Here is a 20,824-nt window from a genome sequence, read left to right as displayed (position 1 = left end):
CGGTACATAGGCTTGAGTGCGGTACAGTCTGCTGTTCTGTAAGGACCGCTATCGGTCCACAATAGATAGGGTTGACGTGCACCACTGCTGACCGCTGCCCTATACTGCAGCAGTCCTTCAGCGGTATAGGGACTGACGTACAGTCTGCTAAACACTAATACACAACCTGCTTGGTCCACAAAAGTTCTTATAAGGACTGGTAACTTGGTATAGGGTGCTACGGTACATAGGCTTGAGTGCGGTACAGTCTGCTGTTCTGTAAGGACCGCTATCGGTCCACAATAGATAGGGTTGACGTGCACCACTGCTGACCGCTCACCTATACTGCAGCAGTCCTTCAGCGGTATAGGGACTGACGTACAGTCTGCTAATCACTAACACACAACCTGCTTGTTCCACAAAAGTTCTTATAAGGACTGGTAACTTGGTATAGGGTGCTACGGTACATAGGCTTGAGTGCGGTACAGTCTGCTGTTCTGTAAGGACCGCTATCGGTCCACAATAGATAGGGTTGACGTGCACCACTGCTGACCGCTGCCCTATACTGCAGCAGTCCTTCAGCGGTATAGGGACTGACGTACAGTCTGCTAATCACTAACACACAACCTGCTTGTTCCACAAAAGTTCTTATAAGGACTGGTAACTTGGTATAGGGTGCTACGGTACATAGGCTTGAGTGCGGTACAGTCTGCTGTTCTGTAAGGACCGCTATCGGTCCACAATAGATAGGGTTGACGTGCACCACTGCTGACCGCTGCCCTATACTGCAGCAGTCCTTCAGCGGTATAGGGACTGACGTACAGTCTGCTAAACACTAACACACAACCTGCTTGGTCCACAAAAGTTTTTATAAGGACTGGTAACTTGGTATAGGGTGCTACGGTACATAGGCTTGAGTGCGGTACAGTCTGCTGTTCTGTAAGGACCGCTATCGGTCCACAATAGATAGGGTTGACGTGCACCACTGCTGACCGCTCACCTATACTGCAGCAGTCCTTCAGCGGTATAGGGACTAAGAGTTTTGTCACAGGGTCATTTAAAAAATGACATGCAGAGGAAGAGGCAGGCCCTTCCGCAGGGGTGGTAGGGGTAGGGCAGGAGCAACAGGCTTGAGCCAAAGTGGGAAGTTGCAGAAGGTGCGTTCAATTACTTTAAAGGATGCACCAGACTTGGTTGAGTGGCTCGCTCAGCCTTACTCTTCTGCACCCTCCTCATCCTCTCGATCTGCACCCTCTTCTTCACTCTCTGCTATGTGCACCCCCAAAGACACTACCACCAACAACACGACCACCACCACCACCACCACATACCTTCCGCTTGAGTCACTGGAATTATTTTCCGATCCATATCAAGAGGACATTTCTGATGCGCAGCCACTCTTGGTATTGGATCAGGAAGAGGAGGTAGCAACAAGCGCTACTCAGCAGTCTGACGCCAGTACCCAGATCAGCCCAAGGAGGAGGTTGGTCCCCGGTGTTGCTGCCTACTCTACTTATAGCGGTGGGGAAGGTGACGTTGATGATGACGTGTCTAGTGATGTCACGTGGGTGCCCACAAGAGAGGAAGAGGAGGGGAGTTCAGAGGGAGATATGGACCAGCAGATAGGGAGGAGAAGCAGCAATGACTTACATTGCACAGCAGGGACAAAGCAGACTGCAAATGTATCAGGAGCGAGTCATCGACCATGTACGGTCACATCTGGCGCTCCCAGGACACCGGCACATGGCTCCGCAGTGTGGGCTTTTTTTAACGTGTCCGCTGCTGACAATAGCGTTGCCATCTGCAATCTTTGCAGTCAACGCGTTAGTCGCGGTAAGCCCAATACTCACCTAGGGACGACCGCCTTAAGAAGGCACATGAGCAGCCATCACCGAGCCCAGTGGGAGCAACGGAACACACAAAGCCACACTGCAGGCTCTCACCGTCCAGCCTCGTCTTCTACTTCTCCTTCTCCTCTCTCCTCACAATTGTCCTCCACTCCACCTTCCATCACGCCAAGCTCACATTTTTCTGCAAAAAGGCAGGCTTCCGTGGGCCTAATGTTTGAGCGTAAAAAAATGATGACGCCGGATAACCCTCTTGCCCAACGGTTGGCGGCTGGCTTGTCAGAACTCATAGCCCGCCAACTACTGCCATATAAACTGGTGGACTCGGAGGCCTTTCGCAAATTTGTGGCCATTGGAACACCACAATGGAAGGTCCCAGGAAGGAAGTATTTCTCAGAGAAGGGCATCCCAGAGCTATATGGCCATGTTCAGCGGCAAGTGAATGTATCTCTGGCACACAGTGTCGGTGCCAAGATACATCTGACCACAGACACGTGGTCTAGCAAACACGGGCAGGGAAGGTATATCAGTTTTACTGCCCACTGGGTGAACCTTCTGACGGCCGTCAAGCATGTAACCCGTGGCACCCGTGTAGATTTGGTTTTACCGCCACGGATTGCATGCAGGCCTGACTCTTCTTCTCCTCCTCCTACTCCATCCTCCTCCCTCTCCTCCTCAGCTGCCTCCTCCTTTTCCGCTGCTAGCGTCTCTTCCACTGCACCGCCCAAGCTCCCCAGAACCTATTCCACATGCCAGGTGAGACGTTGCCATGCCGTGCTGCGTCTGTTGTGCCTGGAAGCAAAGAGCCACACTGGCCCGGCACTCCTTTCAGCTTTGCGTTCACAGGCAGATGAGTGGCTAACACCGCTCAATTTGACAGTTGGTAAAGTGGTGTGTGACAACGGTGCCAATCTGCTTAGCGCATTGAAACAGGGCAAAATCACGCACGTGCCGTGCATGGCACACGTCTTAAACTTGGTCGTGCAGCGATTCCTTGTCAAATACCCTGGGGTCCAGGACATCTTGCGGCAGGCAAGGAAAATCTCGGCCCATTTCAGAAGATCTTACACGGCCATGGCTCGCCTTGCTGACATTCAGCGGCGACACCATCTGCCGGTCAGACGTCTTATTTGCGATTGCCCGACGCGATGGAACTCAACCTTCTATATGCTTGATAGGCTGCTCCAGCAGAAACGTGCAGTTAACGTCTACCTGTATGAACTCTGCGAAAGAAACGGTTCTGGGGAGCTGGGTTTTTTTTCACCGCGCCAGTGGCTGCTCATGCGCGACACATGCAGACTTCTGCGGCCATTTGAGGAGATCACCAAACTGGTCAGTCGCAGCCATGGCGCCATCAGTGACATGGTACCTTATGCCTTCTTTCTGGAGCGTGCATTGCGTCGTGTCATTGATCAGGCTGTGGAGGAGCAGGAGCGGGAAGATGAGGAAGTCGCAATGCTGGATGAATTCCCAGGGGGGGCTACTCTATCTGAGACAAGTCAACAACAGGAGTCTGATGAGGAGTCAGAGGAGGATGGTGCCGGGGCGGATGAGCAGGAGCAAGAAGAGCATGCTTTAAACCTTTCTGGGATCCCTGTTGTGCGAGGATGGGGAGAGGAGAATGAAGAGGACGACATTATCCTGGATGATGAGCAGGAGCCAGGCCACCACACCGCTTCCACTTTAGTGCAAATGGGGGCCTTCATGCTCCAGTGTTTTAATAGGGACCCCCGTATAAAAAGCATGAGGGTCAAGGACCAGTACTGGGTGGCAACGTACTTAGACCCCCGGTACAAACACAAAATGGCGGAAATGTTACCGCCGTCGCAGAGGGCTGTCAGAATGCAGCACTTCCAGGCCTTGCTTCGAGAAATGCTGCATTCTGCTTTTGCGTGCGCTGGCAGAGGAGCAATTCCCACTCCCAGAGAAGGATTTGCGGGTACCAATCCAACAGCGCCTGCAAGAAGAGGCCGGTTTGAAGATGTGTTGGTGACTTCGGATATGAGGTCATTCTTTCAGCCGACCCATCGACAGGTGTCATCCGGATCCAGCATCAGGGAACGCCTAGACCGTCAGGTGTCCGACTACATTGGGTTAACGGCCGATGTGGACGCTCTGAGGAGTGATGAACCCCTAGACTACTGGGTGGGCAGGCTTGACCTCTGGCCAGAGCTTGCCCAATTTGCAATCGAACTGTTGGCTTGCCCCTCATCCAGTGTCCTGTCCGAAAGGACGTTCAGCGCAGCAGGGGGGATTGTGACCGATAAGCGTACTCGCCTAGCTCACCACAGTGTTAACTACCTCACATTTCTAAAAATGAATGAGGCATGGATCTCGGAGGAATTCAACACATGTGATCAGTAGACCATGTATATGTCTATAAACAATTTTTGGAATCAAGCACACAGACCTTCTTAATTCATTTGGCTCACTTCCCTGACCCAAAAAAGCACACCGTACTATATGCCCCTACCCTCCTCTTTGAAGAGGTTGAGCGGTGTCATATTTCTACTGGGGCTGCTTATTATGAGGGGTTCCCACCATCCCTGTGCTGTGCTGACTTCCTCCTGGGTGTTCTTATTATGAGGGGCTCCCACCATCCCTGTGCTGTGCTGACTTCCTCCTGGGGGTTCTTATTATGAGGGGATCACACCATCCCTGTGCTGTGCTGACTTCCTCCTGGGGCTGCTTACGGTGCTGCTGTCAGCGCTGTATGTCACGGAGCTGCTGTCAGCGCTGTATGTCACGGAGCTGCTGTCAGTGCTGTATGTCACGGAGCTGCTGTCAGCGCTGTATGTCACGGAGCTGCTGTCAGCGCTGTATGTCACGGAGCTGCTGTCAGCGCTGTATGTCACGGAGCTGCTGTCAGCGCTGTATGTCACGGAGCTGCTGTCAGCGCTGTATGTCACGGAGCTGCTGTCAGCGCTGTATGTCACGGAGCTGCTGTCAGCGCTGTATGTCACGGAGCTGCTGTCAGCGCTGTATGTCACGGTGCTGCTGTCAGCGCTGTATGTCACGGAGCTGCTGTCAGCGCTGTATGTCACGGAGCTGCTGTCAGTGCTGTATGTCACGGAGCTGCTGTCAGCGCTGTATGTCACGGAGCTGCTGTCAGCGCTGTATGTCACGGAGCTGCTGTCAGCGCTGTATGTCACGGTGCTGCTGTCAGCGCTGTATGTCACGGAGCTGCTGTCAGCGCTGTATGTCACGGAGCTGCTGTCAGCGCTGTATGTCACGGAGCTGCTGTCAGCGCTGTATGTCACGGAGCTGCTGTCAGCGCTGTATGTCACGGAGCTGCTGTCAGCGCTGTATGTCACGGTGCTGATGTCAGTGCTCTGTATTACGGTGCTGCTGTCAGTGCTCTGTATCTCCTGCACCCTCTTGTTTGCCTACCCTGGTCCCTGACCTTCCCTCTCCTCCATTGCCTTCATTAGCTCCATAGTCCTGAATTGTCAGAACAATTTCCCAAATAAAAAAAAAATGCTTGTAGTTATCGATCCCAAATTCACCTCATACATGTATTATGTCATTGTCCAGATGGTGGGACTACGTGCTACCCCCTAATAATTACCCCGTGGCCGCAAATTCGACCTAAAGGTTTGCGAAATTCGCCTCCCATTGAAGTCAATGGAGCCCGCGGCGAACGGTCGTTTTCGCGAACGTTTGTGTCCGTTCGCGTTTCGCGTTCGCGAAACGTCCCGTCGGAAGTTCGTCCATCACTATTACTCACTCCAGAAACTCCAATTATGCTTGCACCATCTCTAGACCTCCTCCATCATAAACAGTTTCTGAACTCTTGTCCTGCAAAGAATACATCTGCGGGCCAGCAGTTTTGAAAGGCGTAGGCCAGCGAGCCCAGTGTGCTAATCACAGATCATTTGTTCTCTCCTAAAGCCCACCACCAGGCAAACTTGCAGCAGATACATTAGTTTTGCCTTGGAGAGGTCTTTTTGACCTTTTCTCTCCCCCTGGTATGCAACATGTTCTGGAGTTGGTCTCAGGTTAAGTTCTTTTAAGATTCAATTTTAATGGAGTTAAAGGGATAGGGGGCTTAACCTACGGACATATGTATACAGCAAAATAGAGAGCAGTTGAGCATGCCCAAGGGTTCCATGGTGTAATGGTTAGCACTCTGGACTTTGAATCCAGTGATCCGAGATCAAATCTCGGTGGAACCTTCATCAGAGTCTCATTGCAGATTTCATCTTGGAATTTCAATTTGTTTCTTACGGCCACAAAGGCCAGTGACAGCAGAAGTTGTTGCTAACGTGGCTGGTTGTGAAAATAGTGAGCGTAGCCAGCCACCCAGATGTGCTAATCACAGATCATTTGTTATCTCCTAAAGGCCACTACCAGGCAAACCTGCAGCAGATACATTAGTTTTGACTTGGAGAGGTCTTTTTGACCTTTTCTCTCCCCCTGGTATGCAACATGTTCTGGAGTTGGTCTCAGGTTAAGTTCTTTTAAGATTCAAATGTAATGGAGTTAAAGGGATAGGGGGCTTAACCTACGGACATATGTATCCAGCAAAATAGAGAGCAGTTGAGCATGCCCCAAGGGTTCCATGGTGTAATGGTTAGCACTCTGGACTTTGAATCCAGCGATCCGAGTTCGAATCTCGGTGGGACCTTCTTTAGAGGCTCATTGCAGATTTCATCTTGGAATTTCAATTTGTGTCTTACGGCTACAAAGGCCAATGACAGCAGAAGTTGTTGCTAATGTGGCTAGTTGTGAAAATTGTGAGCGTAGCCAGCTGCCCAGGTCCAGCCAATTGCCAAAGCATACTGATGACACAGAGAGCTGTATTTAAAAAGAATATCTGCAACCCTAAGTACTTTTACCAGGAACAGGAGGAAGAAGCTAAGTTGTCTTTTTTGCTCAGATTTAGCAAAACATGACAATTAGGGAAATTCATCTTCTAGCCATTCCTCTCAACTCCATCTTTGTCAAAGTTTTCTGTCCAAAGACAAGTTTTCAAGTTCAGAGGATATGGATGCTTCACGCCACCTGTGGAATTTAACACTGGTGTATCTATTTCTCCCAGTTTCTTGCATCTTCAAAGTTCTCAACAGGCCTCATCTCTACTCTTCCACAGTGATTGCCAGCATCCCATTTTGGCCCCAAAGGCCTTGATTTCCTGTTCTCCCATTACTCACTCCAGAAACTCCAATTATGCTTGCACCATCTCTAGACCTCCTCCATCATAAACAGTTCCTGAACTCTTGTCCTGCAAAGAATACATCTGCGGGCCAGCAGTTTTGAAAGGCGTAGGCCAGCGAGCCCAGTGTGCTAATCACAGATCATTTGTTATCTCCTAAAGGCCACTACCAGGCAAACCTGCAGCAGATACATTAGTTTTGACTTGGAGAGGTCTTTTTGACCTTTTCTCTCCCCCTGGTATGCAACATGTTCTGGAGTTGGTCTCAGGTTAAGTTCTTTTAAGATTCAAATGTAATGGAGTTAAAGGGATAGGGGGCTTAACCTACGGACATATGTATCCAGCAAAATAGAGAGCAGTTGAGCATGCCCCAAGGGTTCCATGGTGTAATGGTTAGCACTCTGGACTTTGAATCCAGCGATCCGAGTTCGAATCTTGGTGGGACCTTCTTTAGAGGCTCATTGCAGATTTCATCTTGGAATTTCAATTTGTGTCTTACGGCTACAAAGGCCAATGACAGCAGAAGTTGTTGCTAATGTGGCTAGTTGTGAAAATTGTGAGCGTAGCCAGCTGCCCAGGTCCAGCCAATTGCCAAAGCATACTGATGACACAGAGAGCTGTATTTAAAAAGAATATCTGCAACCCTAAGTACTTTTACCAGGAACAGGAGGAAGAAGCTAAGTTGTCTTTTTTGCTCAGATTTAGCAAAACATGACAATTAGGGAAATTCATCTTCTAGCCATTCCTCTCAACTCCATCTTTGTCAAAGTTTTCTGTCCAAAGACAAGTTTTCAAGTTCAGAGGATATGGATGCTTCACGCCACCTGTGGAATTTAACACTGGTGTATCTATTTCTCCCAGTTTCTTGCATCTTCAAAGTCCTCAACAGGCCTCATCTCTACTCTTCCACAGTGATTGCCAGCATCCCATTTTGGCCCCAAAGGCCTTGATTTCCTGTTCTCCCATTACTCACTCCAGAAACTCCAATTATGCTTGCACCATCTCTAGACCTCCTCCATCATAAACAGTTTCTGAACTCTTGTCCTGCAAAGAATACATCTGCGGGCCAGCAGTTTTGAAAGGCGTAGGCCAGCGAGCCCAGTGTGCTAATCACAGATCATTTGTTCTCTCCTAAAGCCCACCACCAGGCAAACTTGCAGCAGATACATTAGTTTTGCCTTGGAGAGGTCTTTTTGACCTTTTCTCTCCCCCTGGTATGCAACATGTTCTGGAGTTGGTCTCAGGTTAAGTTCTTTTAAGATTCAATTTTAATGGAGTTAAAGGGATAGGGGGCTTAACCTAAGGACATATGTATACAGCAAAATAGAGAGCAGTTGAGCATGCCCAAGGGTTCCATGGTGTAATGGTTAGCACTCTGGACTTTGAATCCAGTGATCCGAGATCAAATCTCGGTGGAACCTTCATCAGAGTCTCATTGCAGATTTCATCTTGGAATTTCAATTTGTTTCTTACGGCCACAAAGGCCAGTGACAGCAGAAGTTGTTGCTAACGTGGCTGGTTGTGAAAATAGTGAGCGTAGCCAGCCACCCAGATGTGCTAATCACAGATCATTTGTTATCTCCTAAAGGCCACTACCAGGCAAACCTGCAGCAGATACATTAGTTTTGACTTGGAGAGGTCTTTTTGACCTTTTCTCTCCCCCTGGTATGCAACATGTTCTGGAGTTGGTCTCAGGTTAAGTTCTTTTAAGATTCAAATGTAATGGAGTTAAAGGGATAGGGGGCTTAACCTACGGACATATGTATCCAGCAAAATAGAGAGCAGTTGAGCATGCCCCAAGGGTTCCATGGTGTAATGGTTAGCACTCTGGACTTTGAATCCAGCGATCCGAGTTCGAATCTCGGTGGGACCTTCTTTAGAGGCTCATTGCAGATTTCATCTTGGAATTTCAATTTGTGTCTTACGGCTACAAAGGCCAATGACAGCAGAAGTTGTTGCTAATGTGGCTAGTTGTGAAAATTGTGAGCGTAGCCAGCTGCCCAGGTCCAGCCAATTGCCAAAGCATACTGATGACACAGAGAGCTGTATTTAAAAAGAATATCTGCAACCCTAAGTACTTTTACCAGGAACAGGAGGAAGAAGCTAAGTTGTCTTTTTTGCTCAGATTTAGCAAAACATGACAATTAGGGAAATTCATCTTCTAGCCATTCCTCTCAACTCCATCTTTGTCAAAGTTTTCTGTTCAAAGACAAGTTTTCAAGTTCAGAGGATATGGATGCTTCACGCCACCTGTGGAATTTAACACTGGTGTATCTATTTCTCCCAGTTTCTTGCATCTTCAAAGTTCTCAACAGGCCTCATCTCTACTCTTCCACAGTGATTGCCAGCATCCCATTTTGGCCCCAAAGGCCTTGATTTCCTGTTCTCCCATTACTCACTCCAGAAACTCCAATTATGCTTGCACCATCTCTAGACCTCCTCCATCATAAACAGTTTCTGAACTCTTGTCCTGCAAAGAATACATCTGCGGGCCAGCAGTTTTGAAAGGCGTAGGCCAGCGAGCCCAGTGTGCTAATCACAGATCATTTGTTCTCTCCTAAAGCCCACCACCAGGCAAACTTGCAGCAGATACATTAGTTTTGCCTTGGAGAGGTCTTTTTGACCTTTTCTCTCCCCCTGGTATGCAACATGTTCTGGAGTTGGTCTCAGGTTAAGTTCTTTTAAGATTCAATTTTAATGGAGTTAAAGGGATAGGGGGCTTAACCTAAGGACATATGTATACAGCAAAATAGAGAGCAGTTGAGCATGCCCAAGGGTTCCATGGTGTAATGGTTAGCACTCTGGACTTTGAATCCAGTGATCCGAGATCAAATCTCGGTGGAACCTTCATCAGAGTCTCATTGCAGATTTCATCTTGGAATTTCAATTTGTTTCTTACGACCACAAAGGCCAGTGACAGCAGAAGTTGTTGCTAACGTGGCTGGTTGTGAAAATAGTGAGCGTAGCCAGCCACCCAGATGTGCTAATCACAGATCATTTGTTATCTCCTAAAGGCCACTACCAGGCAAACCTGCAGCAGATACATTAGTTTTGACTTGGAGAGGTCTTTTTGACCTTTTCTCTCCCCCTGGTATGCAACATGTTCTGGAGTTGGTCTCAGGTTAAGTTCTTTTAAGATTCAAATGTAATGGAGTTAAAGGGATAGGGGGCTTAACCTACGGACATATGTATCCAGCAAAATAGAGAGCAGTTGAGCATGCCCCAAGGGTTCCATGGTGTAATGGTTAGCACTCTGGACTTTGAATCCAGCGATCCGAGTTCGAATCTCGGTGGGACCTTCTTTAGAGGCTCATTGCAGATTTCATCTTGGAATTTCAATTTGTGTCTTACGGCTACAAAGGCCAATGACAGCAGAAGTTGTTGCTAATGTGGCTAGTTGTGAAAATTGTGAGCGTAGCCAGCTGCCCAGGTCCAGCCAATTGCCAAAGCATACTGATGACACAGAGAGCTGTATTTAAAAAGAATATCTGCAACCCTAAGTACTTTTACCAGGAACAGGAGGAAGAAGCTAAGTTGTCTTTTTTGCTCAGATTTAGCAAAACATGACAATTAGGGAAATTCATCTTCTAGCCATTCCTCTCAACTCCATCTTTGTCAAAGTTTTCTGTCCAAAGACAAGTTTTCAAGTTCAGAGGATATGGATGCTTCACGCCACCTGTGGAATTTAACACTGGTGTATCTATTTCTCCCAGTTTCTTGCATCTTCAAAGTTCTCAACAGGCCTCATCTCTACTCTTCCACAGTGATTGCCAGCATCCCATTTTGGCCCCAAAGGCCTTGATTTCCTGTTCTCCCATTACTCACTCCAGAAACTCCAATTATGCTTGCACCATCTCTAGACCTCCTCCATCATAAACAGTTCCTGAACTCTTGTCCTGCAAAGAATACATCTGCGGGCCAGCAGTTTTGAAAGGCGTAGGCCAGCGAGCCCAGTGTGCTAATCACAGATCATTTGTTCTCTCCTAAAGCCCACCACCAGGCAAACTTGCAGCAGATACATTAGTTTTGCCTTGGAGAGGTCTTTTTGACCTTTTCTCTCCCCCTGGTATGCAACATGTTCTGGAGTTGGTCTCAGGTTAAGTTCTTTTAAGATTCAATTTTAATGGAGTTAAAGGGATAGGGGGCTTAACCTACGGACATATGTATACAGCAAAATAGAGAGCAGTTGAGCATGCCCAAGGGTTCCATGGTGTAATGGTTAGCACTCTGGACTTTGAATCCAGTGATCCGAGATCAAATCTCGGTGGAACCTTCATCAGAGTCTCATTGCAGATTTCATCTTGGAATTTCAATTTGTTTCTTACGGCCACAAAGGCCAGTGACAGCAGAAGTTGTTGCTAACGTGGCTGGTTGTGAAAATAGTGAGCGTAGCCAGCCACCCAGATGTGCTAATCACAGATCATTTGTTATCTCCTAAAGGCCACTACCAGGCAAACCTGCAGCAGATACATTAGTTTTGACTTGGAGAGGTCTTTTTGACCTTTTCTCTCCCCCTGGTATGCAACATGTTCTGGAGTTGGTCTCAGGTTAAGTTCTTTTAAGATTCAAATGTAATGGAGTTAAAGGGATAGGGGGCTTAACCTACGGACATATGTATCCAGCAAAATAGAGAGCAGTTGAGCATGCCCCAAGGGTTCCTTGGTGTAATGGTTAGCACTCTGGACTTTGAATCCAGCGATCCGAGTTCGAATCTCGGTGGGACCTTCTTTAGAGGCTCATTGCAGATTTCATCTTGGAATTTCAATTTGTGTCTTACGGCTACAAAGGCCAATGACAGCAGAAGTTGTTGCTAATGTGGCTAGTTGTGAAAATTGTGAGCGTAGCCAGCTGCCTAGGTCCAGCCAATTGCCAAAGCATACTGATGACACAGAGAGCTGTATTTAAAAAGAATATCTGCAACCCTAAGTACTTTTACCAGGAACAGGAGGAAGAAGCTAAGTTGTCTTTTTTGCTCAGATTTAGCAAAACATGACAATTAGGGAAATTCATCTTCTAGCCATTCCTCTCAACTCCATCTTTGTCAAAGTTTTCTGTCCAAAGACAAGTTTTCAAGTTCAGAGGATATGGATGCTTCACGCCACCTGTGGAATTTAACACTGGTGTATCTATTTCTCCCAGTTTCTTGCATCTTCAAAGTTCTCAACAGGCCTCATCTCTACTCTTCCACAGTGATTGCCAGCATCCCATTTTGGCCCCAAAGGCCTTGATTTCCTGTTCTCCCATTACTCACTCCAGAAACTCCAATTATGCTTGCACCATCTCTAGACCTCCTCCATCATAAACAGTTTCTGAACTCTTGTCCTGCAAAGAATACATCTGCGGGCCAGCAGTTTTGAAAGGCGTAGGCCAGCGAGCCCAGTGTGCTAATCACAGATCATTTGTTCTCTCCTAAAGCCCACCACCAGGCAAACTTGCAGCAGATACATTAGTTTTGCCTTGGAGAGGTCTTTTTGACCTTTTCTCTCCCCCTGGTATGCAACATGTTCTGGAGTTGGTCTCAGGTTAAGTTCTTTTAAGATTCAATTTTAATGGAGTTAAAGGGATAGGGGGCTTAACCTACGGACATCTGTATACAGCAAAATAGAGAGCAGTTGAGCATGCCCAAGGGTTCTATGGTGTAATGGTTAGCACTCTGGACTTTGAATCCAGTGATCCGAGATCAAATCTCGGTGGAACCTTCATCAGAGTCTCATTGCAGATTTCATCTTGGAATTTCAATTTGTTTCTTACGGCCACAAAGGCCAGTGACAGCAGAAGTTGTTGCTAACGTGGCTGGTTGTGAAAATAGTGAGCGTAGCCAGCCACCCAGATGTGCTAATCACAGATCATTTGTTATCTCCTAAAGGCCACTACCAGGCAAACCTGCAGCAGATACATTAGTTTTGACTTGGAGAGGTCTTTTTGACCTTTTCTCTCCCCCTGGTATGCAACATGTTCTGGAGTTGGTCTCAGGTTAAGTTCTTTTAAGATTCAAATGTAATGGAGTTAAAGGGATAGGGGGCTTAACCTACGGACAAATGTATCCAGCAAAATAGAGAGCAGTTGAGCATGCCCCAAGGGTTCCATGGTGTAATGGTTAGCACTCTGGACTTTGAATCCAGCGATCCGAGTTCGAATCTCGGTGGGACCTTCTTTAGAGGCTCATTGCAGATTTCATCTTGGAATTTCAATTTGTGTCTTACGGCTACAAAGGCCAATGACAGCAGAAGTTGTTGCTAATGTGGCTAGTTGTGAAAATTGTGAGCGTAGCCAGCTGCCCAGGTCCAGCCAATTGCCAAAGCATACTGATGACACAGAGAGCTGTATTTAAAAAGAATATCTGCAACCCTAAGTACTTTTACCAGGAACAGGAGGAAGAAGCTAAGTTGTCTTTTTTGCTCAGATTTAGCAAAACATGACAATTAGGGAAATTCATCTTCTAGCCATTCCTCTCAACTCCATCTTTGTCAAAGTTTTCTGTCCAAAGACAAGTTTTCAAGTTCAGAGGATATGGATGCTTCACGCCACCTGTGGAATTTAACACTGGTGTATCTATTTCTCCCAGTTTCTTGCATCTTCAAAGTTCTCAACAGGCCTCATCTCTACTCTTCCACAGTGATTGCCAGCATCCCATTTTGGCCCCAAAGGCCTTGATTTCCTGTTCTCCCATTACTCACTCCAGAAACTCCAATTATGCTTGCACCATCTCTAGACCTCCTCCATCATAAACAGTTCCTGAACTCTTGTCCTGCAAAGAATACATCTGCGGGCCAGCAGTTTTGAAAGGCGTAGGCCAGCGAGCCCAGTGTGCTAATCACAGATCATTTGTTCTCTCCTAAAGCCCACCACCAGGCAAACTTGCAGCAGATACATTAGTTTTGCCTTGGAGAGGTCTTTTTGACCTTTTCTCTCCCCCTGGTATGCAACATGTTCTGGAGTTGGTCTCAGGTTAAGTTCTTTTAAGATTCAATTTTAATGGAGTTAAAGGGATAGGGGGCTTAACCTACGGACATCTGTATACAGCAAAATAGAGAGCAGTTGAGCATGCCCAAGGGTTCCATGGTGTAATGGTTAGCACTCTGGACTTTGAATCCAGTGATCCGAGATCAAATCTCGGTGGAACCTTCATCAGAGTCTCATTGCAGATTTCATCTTGGAATTTCAATTTGTTTCTTACGGCCACAAAGGCCAGTGACAGCAGAAGTTGTTGCTAACGTGGCTGGTTGTGAAAATAGTGAGCGTAGCCAGCCACCCAGATGTGCTAATCACAGATCATTTGTTATCTCCTAAAGGCCACTACCAGGCAAACCTGCAGCAGATACATTAGTTTTGACTTGGAGAGGTCTTTTTGACCTTTTCTCTCCCCCTGGTATGCAACATGTTCTGGAGTTGGTCTCAGGTTAAGTTCTTTTAAGATTCAAATGTAATGGAGTTAAAGGGATAGGGGGCTTAACCTACGGACATATGTATCCAGCAAAATAGAGAGCAGTTGAGCATGCCCCAAGGGTTCCATGGTGTAATGGTTAGCACTCTGGACTTTGAATCCAGCGATCCGAGTTCGAATCTCGGTGGGACCTTCTTTAGAGGCTCATTGCAGATTTCATCTTGGAATTTCAATTTGTGTCTTACGGCTACAAAGGCCAATGACAGCAGAAGTTGTTGCTAATGTGGCTAGTTGTGAAAATTGTGAGCGTAGCCAGCTGCCCAGGTCCAGCCAATTGCCAAAGCATACTGATGACACAGAGAGCTGTATTTAAAAAGAATATCTGCAACCCTAAGTACTTTTACCAGGAACAGGAGGAAGAAGCTAAGTTGTCTTTTTTGCTCAGATTTAGCAAAACATGACAATTAGGGAAATTCATCTTCTAGCCATTCCTCTCAACTCCATCTTTGTCAAAGTTTTCTGTCCAAAGACAAGTTTTCAAGTTCAGAGGATATGGATGCTTCACGCCACCTGTGGAATTTAACACTGGTGTATCTATTTCTCCCAGTTTCTTGCATCTTCAAAGTTCTCAACAGGCCTCATCTCTACTCTTCCACAGTGATTGCCAGCATCCCATTTTGGCCCCAAAGGCCTTGATTTCCTGTTCTCCCATTACTCACTCCAGAAACTCCAATTATGCTTGCACCATCTCTAGACCTCCTCCATCATAAACAGTTCCTGAACTCTTGTCCTGCAAAGAATACATCTGCGGGCCAGCAGTTTTGAAAGGCGTAGGCCAGCGAGCCCAGTGTGCTAATCACAGATCATTTGTTCTCTCCTAAAGCCCACCACCAGGCAAACTTGCAGCAGATACATTAGTTTTGCCTTGGAGAGGTCTTTTTGACCTTTTCTCTCCCCCTGGTATGCAACATGTTCTGGAGTTGGTCTCAGGTTAAGTTCTTTTAAGATTCAATTTTAATGGAGTTAAAGGGATAGGGGGCTTAACCTACGGACATATGTATACAGCAAAATAGAGAGCAGTTGAGCATGCCCAAGGGTTCCATGGTGTAATGGTTAGCACTCTGGACTTTGAATCCAGTGATCCGAGATCAAATCTCGGTGGAACCTTCATCAGAGTCTCATTGCAGATTTCATCTTGGAATTTCAATTTGTTTCTTACGGCCACAAAGGCCAGTGACAGCAGAAGTTGTTGCTAACGTGGCTGGTTGTGAAAATAGTGAGCGTAGCCAGCCACCCAGATGTGCTAATCACAGATCATTTGTTATCTCCTAAAGGCCACTACCAGGCAAACCTGCAGCAGATACATTAGTTTTGACTTGGAGAGGTCTTTTTGACCTTTTCTCTCCCCCTGGTATGCAACATGTTCTGGAGTTGGTCTCAGGTTAAGTTCTTTTAAGATTCAAATGTAATGGAGTTAAAGGGATAGGGGGCTTAACCTACGGACATATGTATCCAGCAAAATAGAGAGCAGTTGAGCATGCCCCAAGGGTTCCTTGGTGTAATGGTTAGCACTCTGGACTTTGAATCCAGCGATCCGAGTTCGAATCTCGGTGGGACCTTCTTTAGAGGCTCATTGCAGATTTCATCTTGGAATTTCTATTTGTGTCTTACGGCTACAAAGGCCAATGACAGCAGAAGTTGTTGCTAATGTGGCTAGTTGTGAAAATTGTGAGCGTAGCCAGCTGCCCAGGTCCAGCCAATTGCCAAAGCATACTGATGACACAGAGAGCTGTATTTAAAAAGAATATCTGCAACCCTAAGTACTTTTACCAGGAACAGGAGGAAGAAGCTAAGTTGTCTTTTTTGCTCAGATTTAGCAAAACATGACAATTAGGGAAATTCATCTTCTAGCCATTCCTCTCAACTCCATCTTTGTCAAAGTTTTCTGTCCAAAGACAAGTTTTCAAGTTCAGAGGATATGGATGCTTCACGCCACCTGTGGAATTTAACACTGGTGTATCTATTTCTCCCAGTTTCTTGCATCTTCAAACTTCTCAACAGGCCTCATCTCTACTCTTCCACAGTGATTGCCAGCATCCCATTTTGGCCCCAAAGGCCTTGATTTCCTGTTCTCCCATTACTCACTCCAGAAACTCCAATTATGCTTGCACCATCTCTAGACCTCCTCCATCATAAACAGTTTCTGAACTCTTGTCCTGCAAAGAATACATCTGCGGGCCAGCAGTTTTGAAAGGCGTAGGCCAGCGAGCCCAGTGTGCTAATCACAGATCATTTGTTCTCTCCTAAAGCCCACCACCAGGCAAACTTGCAGCAGATACATTAGTTTTGCCTTGGAGAGGTCTTTTTGACCTTTTCTCTCCCCCTGGTATGCAACATGTTCTGGAGTTGGTCTCAGGTTAAGTTCTTTTAAGATTCAATTTTAATGGAGTTAAAGGGATAGGGGGCTTAACCTACGGACATATGTATCCAGCAAAATAGAGATCAGTTGAGCATGCCCCAAGGGTTCCTTGGTGTAATGGTTAGCACTCTGGACTTTGAATCCAGCGATCCGAGTTCGAATCTCGGTGGGACCTTCTTTAGAGGCTCATTGCAGATTTCATCTTGGAATTTCAATTTGTGTCTTACGGCTACAAAGGCCAATGACAGCAGAAGTTGTTGCTAATGTGGCTAGTTGTGAAAATTGTGAGCGTAGCCAGCTGCCCAGGTCCAGCAAATTGCCAAAGCATACTGATGACACAGAGAGCTGTATTTAAAAAGAATATCTGCAACCCTAAGTACTTTTACCAGGAACAGGAGGAAGAAGCTAAGTTGTCTTTTTTGCTCAGATTTAGCAAAACATGACAATTAGGGAAATTCATCTTCTAGCCATTCCTCTCAACTCCATCTTTGTCAAAGTTTTCTGTCCAAAGACAAGTTTTCAAGTTCAGAGGATATGGATGCTTCACGCCACCTGTGGAATTTAACACTGGTGTATCTATTTCTCCCAGTTTCTTGCATCTTCAAAGTTCTCAACAGGCCTCATCTCTACTCTTCCACAGTGATTGCCAGCATCCCATTTTGGCCCCAAAGGCCTTGATTTCCTGTTCTCCCATTACTCACTCCAGAAACTCCAATTATGCTTGCACCATCTCTAGACCTCCTCCATCATAAACAGTTCCTGAACTCTTGTCCTGCAAAGAATACATCTGCGGGCCAGCAGTTTTGAAAGGCGTAGGCCAGCGAGCCCAGTGTGCTAATCACAGATCATTTGTTCTCTCCTAAAGCCCACCACCAGGCAAACTTGCAGCAGATACATTAGTTTTGCCTTGGAGAGGTCTTTTTGACCTTTTCTCTCCCCCTGGTATGCAACATGTTCTGGAGTTGGTCTCAGGTTAAGTTCTTTTAAGATTCAATTTTAATGGAGTTAAAGGGATAGGGGGCTTAACCTACGGACATATGTATACAGCAAAATAGAGAGCAGTTGAGCATGCCCAAGGGTTCCATGGTGTAATGGTTAGCACTCTGGACTTTGAATCCAGTGATCCGAGATCAAATCTCGGTGGAACCTTCATCAGAGTCTCATTGCAGATTTCATCTTGGAATTTCAATTTGTTTCTTACGGCCACAAAGGCCAGTGACAGCAGAAGTTGTTGCTAACGTGGCTGGTTGTGAAAATAGTGAGCGTAGCCAGCCACCCAGATGTGCTAATCACAGATCATTTGTTATCTCCTAAAGGCCACTACCAGGCAAACCTGCAGCAGATACATTAGTTTTGACTTGGAGAGGTCTTTTTGACCTTTTCTCTCCCCCTGGTATGCAACATGTTCTGGAGTTGGTCTCAGGTTAAGTTCTTTTAAGATTCAAATGTAATGGAGTTAAAGGGATAGGGGGCTTAACCTACGGACATATGTATCCAGCAAAATAGAGAGCAGTTGAGCATGCCCCAAGGGTTCCATGGTGTAATGGTTAGCACTCTGGACTTTGAATCCAGCGATCCGAGTTCGAATCTCGGTGGGACCTTCTTTAGAGGCTCATTGCAGATTTCATCTTGGAATTTCAATTTGTGTCTTACGGCTACAAAGGCCAATGACAGCAGAAGTTGTTGCTAATGTGGCTAGTTGTGAAAATTGTGAGCGTAGCCAGCTGCCCAGGTCCAGCCAATTGCCAAAGCATACTGATGACACAGAGAGCTGTATTTAAAAAGAATATCTGCAACCCTAAGTACTTTTACCAGGAACAGGAGGAAGAAGCTAAGTTGTCTTTTTTGCTCAGATTTAGCAAAACATGACAATTAGGGAAATTCATCTTCTAGCCATTCCTCTCAACTCCATCTTTGTCAAAGTTTTCTGTCCAAAGACAAGTTTTCAAGTTCAGAGGATATGGATGCTTCACGCCACCTGTGGAATTTAACACTGGTGTATCTATTTCTCCCAGTTTCTTGCATCTTCAAAGTTCTCAACAGGCCTCATCTCTACTCTTCCACAGTGATTGCCAGCATCCCATTTTGGCCCCAAAGGCCTTGATTTCCTGTTCTCCCATTACTCACTCCAGAAACTCCAATTATGCTTGCACCATCTCTAGACCTCCTCCATCATAAACAGTTTCTGAACTCTTGTCCTGCAAAGAATACATCTGCGGGCCAGCAGTTTTGAAAGGCGTAGGCCAGCGAGCCCAGTGTGCTAATCACAGATCATTTGTTCTCTCCTAAAGCCCACCACCAGGCAAACTTGCAGCAGATACATTAGTTTTGCCTTGGAGAGGTCTTTTTGACCTTTTCTCTCCCCCTGGTATGCAACATGTTCTGGAGTTGGTCTCAGGTTAAGTTCTTTTAAGATTCAATTTTAATGGAGTTAAAGGGATAGGGGGCTTAACCTAAGGACATATGTATACAGCAAAATAGAGAGCAGTTGAGCATGCCCAAGGGTTCCATGGTGTAATGGTTAGCACTCTGGACTTTGAATCCAGTGATCCGAGATCAAATCTCGGTGGAACCTTCATCAGAGTCTCATTGCAGATTTCATCTTGGAATTTCAATTTGTTTCTTACGGCCACAAAGGCCAGTGACAGCAGAAGTTGTTGCTAACGTGGCTGGTTGTGAAAATAGTGAGCGTAGCCAGCCACCCAGATGTGCTAATCACAGATCATTTGTTATCTCCTAAAGGCCACTACCAGGCAAACCTGCAGCAGATACATTAGTTTTGACTTGGAGAGGTCTTTTTGACCTTTTCTCTCCCCCTGGTATGCAACATGTTCTGGAGTTGGTCTCAGGTTAAGTTCTTTTAAGATTCAAATGTAATGGAGTTAAAGGGATAGGGGGCTTAACCTACGGACATATGTATCCAGCAAAATAGAGAGCAGTTGAGCATGCCCCAAGGGTTCCATGGTGTAATGGTTAGCACTCTGGACTTTGAATCCAGCGATCCGAGTTCGAATCTCGGTGGGACCTTCTTTAGAGGCTCATTGCAGATTTCATCTTGGAATTTCAATTTGTGTCTTACGGCTACAAAGGCCAATGACAGCAGAAGTTGTTGCTAATGTGGCTAGTTGTGAAAATTGTGAGCGTAGCCAGCTGCCCAGGTCCAGCCAATTGCCAAAGCATACTGATGACACAGAGAGCTGTATTTAAAAAGAATATCTGCAACCCTAAGTACTTTTACCAGGAACAGGAGGAAGAAGCTAAGTTGTCTTTTTTGCTCAGATTTAGCAAAACATGACAATTAGGGAAATTCATCTTCTAGCCATTCCTCTCAACTCCATCTTTGTCAAAGTTTTCTGTTCAAAGACAAGTTTTCAAGTTCAGAGGATATGGATGCTTCACGCCACCTGTGGAATTTAACACTGGTGTATCTATTTCTCCCAGTTTCTTGCATCTTCAAAGTTCTCAACAGGCCTCATCTCTACTCTTCCACAGTGATTGCCAGCATCCCATTTTGGCCCCAAAGGCCTTGATTTCCTGTTCTCCCATTACTCACTCCAGAAACTCCAATTATGCTTGCACCATCTCTAGACCTCCTCCATCATAAACAGTTTCTGAACTCTTGTCCTGCAAAGAATACATCTGCGGGCCAGCAGTTTTGAAAGGCTTAGGCCAGCGAGCCCAGTGTGCTAATCACAGATCATTTGTTCTCTCCTAAAGCCCACCACCAGGCAAACTTGCAGCAGATACATTAGTTTTGCCTTGGAGAGGTCTTTTTGACCTTTTCTCTCCCCCTGGTATGCAACATGTTCTGGAGTTGGTCTCAGGTTAAGTTCTTTTAAGATTCAATTTTAATGGAGTTAAAGGGATAGGGGGCTTAACCTAAGGACATATGTATACAGCAAAATAGAGAGCAGTTGAGCATGCCCAAGGGTTCCATGGTGTAATGGTTAGCACTCTGGACTTTGAATCCAGTGATCCGAGATCAAATCTCGGTGGAACCTTCATCAGAGTCTCATTGCAGATTTCATCTTGGAATTTCA

At 46.3% G+C, this 20,824-nt stretch overlaps 18 non-coding genes across 18 annotated transcripts; all 18 read left to right on the top strand.

The window, feature by feature from the left end:
* Positions 1-5,929: 5,929 nt before the first annotated feature.
* TRNAQ-UUG (transfer RNA glutamine (anticodon UUG)) lies at positions 5,930-6,001 on the top strand. The gene has a single exon. It is a non-coding gene; the product is annotated as a tRNA-Gln (tRNA).
* Positions 6,002-6,381: 380 nt separating this feature from the next.
* On the top strand, positions 6,382-6,453 carry TRNAQ-UUG (transfer RNA glutamine (anticodon UUG)). Its single transcript has one exon. It is a non-coding gene; the product is annotated as a tRNA-Gln (tRNA).
* A 903-nt stretch (positions 6,454-7,356) lies between these two features.
* On the top strand, positions 7,357-7,428 carry TRNAQ-UUG (transfer RNA glutamine (anticodon UUG)). The gene has a single exon. It is a non-coding gene; the product is annotated as a tRNA-Gln (tRNA).
* A 902-nt stretch (positions 7,429-8,330) lies between these two features.
* On the top strand, positions 8,331-8,402 carry TRNAQ-UUG (transfer RNA glutamine (anticodon UUG)). The gene has a single exon. It is a non-coding gene; the product is annotated as a tRNA-Gln (tRNA).
* Positions 8,403-8,782: 380 nt separating this feature from the next.
* On the top strand, positions 8,783-8,854 carry TRNAQ-UUG (transfer RNA glutamine (anticodon UUG)). Its single transcript has one exon. It is a non-coding gene; the product is annotated as a tRNA-Gln (tRNA).
* A 902-nt stretch (positions 8,855-9,756) lies between these two features.
* TRNAQ-UUG (transfer RNA glutamine (anticodon UUG)) lies at positions 9,757-9,828 on the top strand. Its single transcript has one exon. It is a non-coding gene; the product is annotated as a tRNA-Gln (tRNA).
* A 380-nt stretch (positions 9,829-10,208) lies between these two features.
* Positions 10,209-10,280, top strand: TRNAQ-UUG (transfer RNA glutamine (anticodon UUG)). Its single transcript has one exon. It is a non-coding gene; the product is annotated as a tRNA-Gln (tRNA).
* A 902-nt stretch (positions 10,281-11,182) lies between these two features.
* TRNAQ-UUG (transfer RNA glutamine (anticodon UUG)) lies at positions 11,183-11,254 on the top strand. The gene has a single exon. It is a non-coding gene; the product is annotated as a tRNA-Gln (tRNA).
* A 1,354-nt stretch (positions 11,255-12,608) lies between these two features.
* TRNAQ-UUG (transfer RNA glutamine (anticodon UUG)) lies at positions 12,609-12,680 on the top strand. The gene has a single exon. It is a non-coding gene; the product is annotated as a tRNA-Gln (tRNA).
* Positions 12,681-13,060: 380 nt separating this feature from the next.
* TRNAQ-UUG (transfer RNA glutamine (anticodon UUG)) lies at positions 13,061-13,132 on the top strand. The gene has a single exon. It is a non-coding gene; the product is annotated as a tRNA-Gln (tRNA).
* A 902-nt stretch (positions 13,133-14,034) lies between these two features.
* Positions 14,035-14,106, top strand: TRNAQ-UUG (transfer RNA glutamine (anticodon UUG)). Its single transcript has one exon. It is a non-coding gene; the product is annotated as a tRNA-Gln (tRNA).
* A 380-nt stretch (positions 14,107-14,486) lies between these two features.
* Positions 14,487-14,558, top strand: TRNAQ-UUG (transfer RNA glutamine (anticodon UUG)). The gene has a single exon. It is a non-coding gene; the product is annotated as a tRNA-Gln (tRNA).
* A 902-nt stretch (positions 14,559-15,460) lies between these two features.
* Positions 15,461-15,532, top strand: TRNAQ-UUG (transfer RNA glutamine (anticodon UUG)). Its single transcript has one exon. It is a non-coding gene; the product is annotated as a tRNA-Gln (tRNA).
* Positions 15,533-17,861: 2,329 nt separating this feature from the next.
* TRNAQ-UUG (transfer RNA glutamine (anticodon UUG)) lies at positions 17,862-17,933 on the top strand. Its single transcript has one exon. It is a non-coding gene; the product is annotated as a tRNA-Gln (tRNA).
* A 380-nt stretch (positions 17,934-18,313) lies between these two features.
* On the top strand, positions 18,314-18,385 carry TRNAQ-UUG (transfer RNA glutamine (anticodon UUG)). Its single transcript has one exon. It is a non-coding gene; the product is annotated as a tRNA-Gln (tRNA).
* Positions 18,386-19,287: 902 nt separating this feature from the next.
* Positions 19,288-19,359, top strand: TRNAQ-UUG (transfer RNA glutamine (anticodon UUG)). Its single transcript has one exon. It is a non-coding gene; the product is annotated as a tRNA-Gln (tRNA).
* Positions 19,360-19,739: 380 nt separating this feature from the next.
* Positions 19,740-19,811, top strand: TRNAQ-UUG (transfer RNA glutamine (anticodon UUG)). Its single transcript has one exon. It is a non-coding gene; the product is annotated as a tRNA-Gln (tRNA).
* A 902-nt stretch (positions 19,812-20,713) lies between these two features.
* On the top strand, positions 20,714-20,785 carry TRNAQ-UUG (transfer RNA glutamine (anticodon UUG)). The gene has a single exon. It is a non-coding gene; the product is annotated as a tRNA-Gln (tRNA).
* Positions 20,786-20,824: the final 39 nt, after the last annotated feature.

The sequence above is a fragment of the Lithobates pipiens genome, unplaced genomic scaffold, assembly GCF_037356315.1.
Source record: "Lithobates pipiens isolate NorthernLeopardFrog02 unplaced genomic scaffold, aLitPip1_a1.2 Scaffold_18, whole genome shotgun sequence".
Lineage (NCBI taxonomy): Eukaryota > Metazoa > Chordata > Amphibia > Anura > Ranidae > Lithobates > Lithobates pipiens.
The sequence above is the reverse complement of the archived record's forward strand: the minus strand, read 5'-3'. Positions and strand labels throughout refer to the sequence as shown.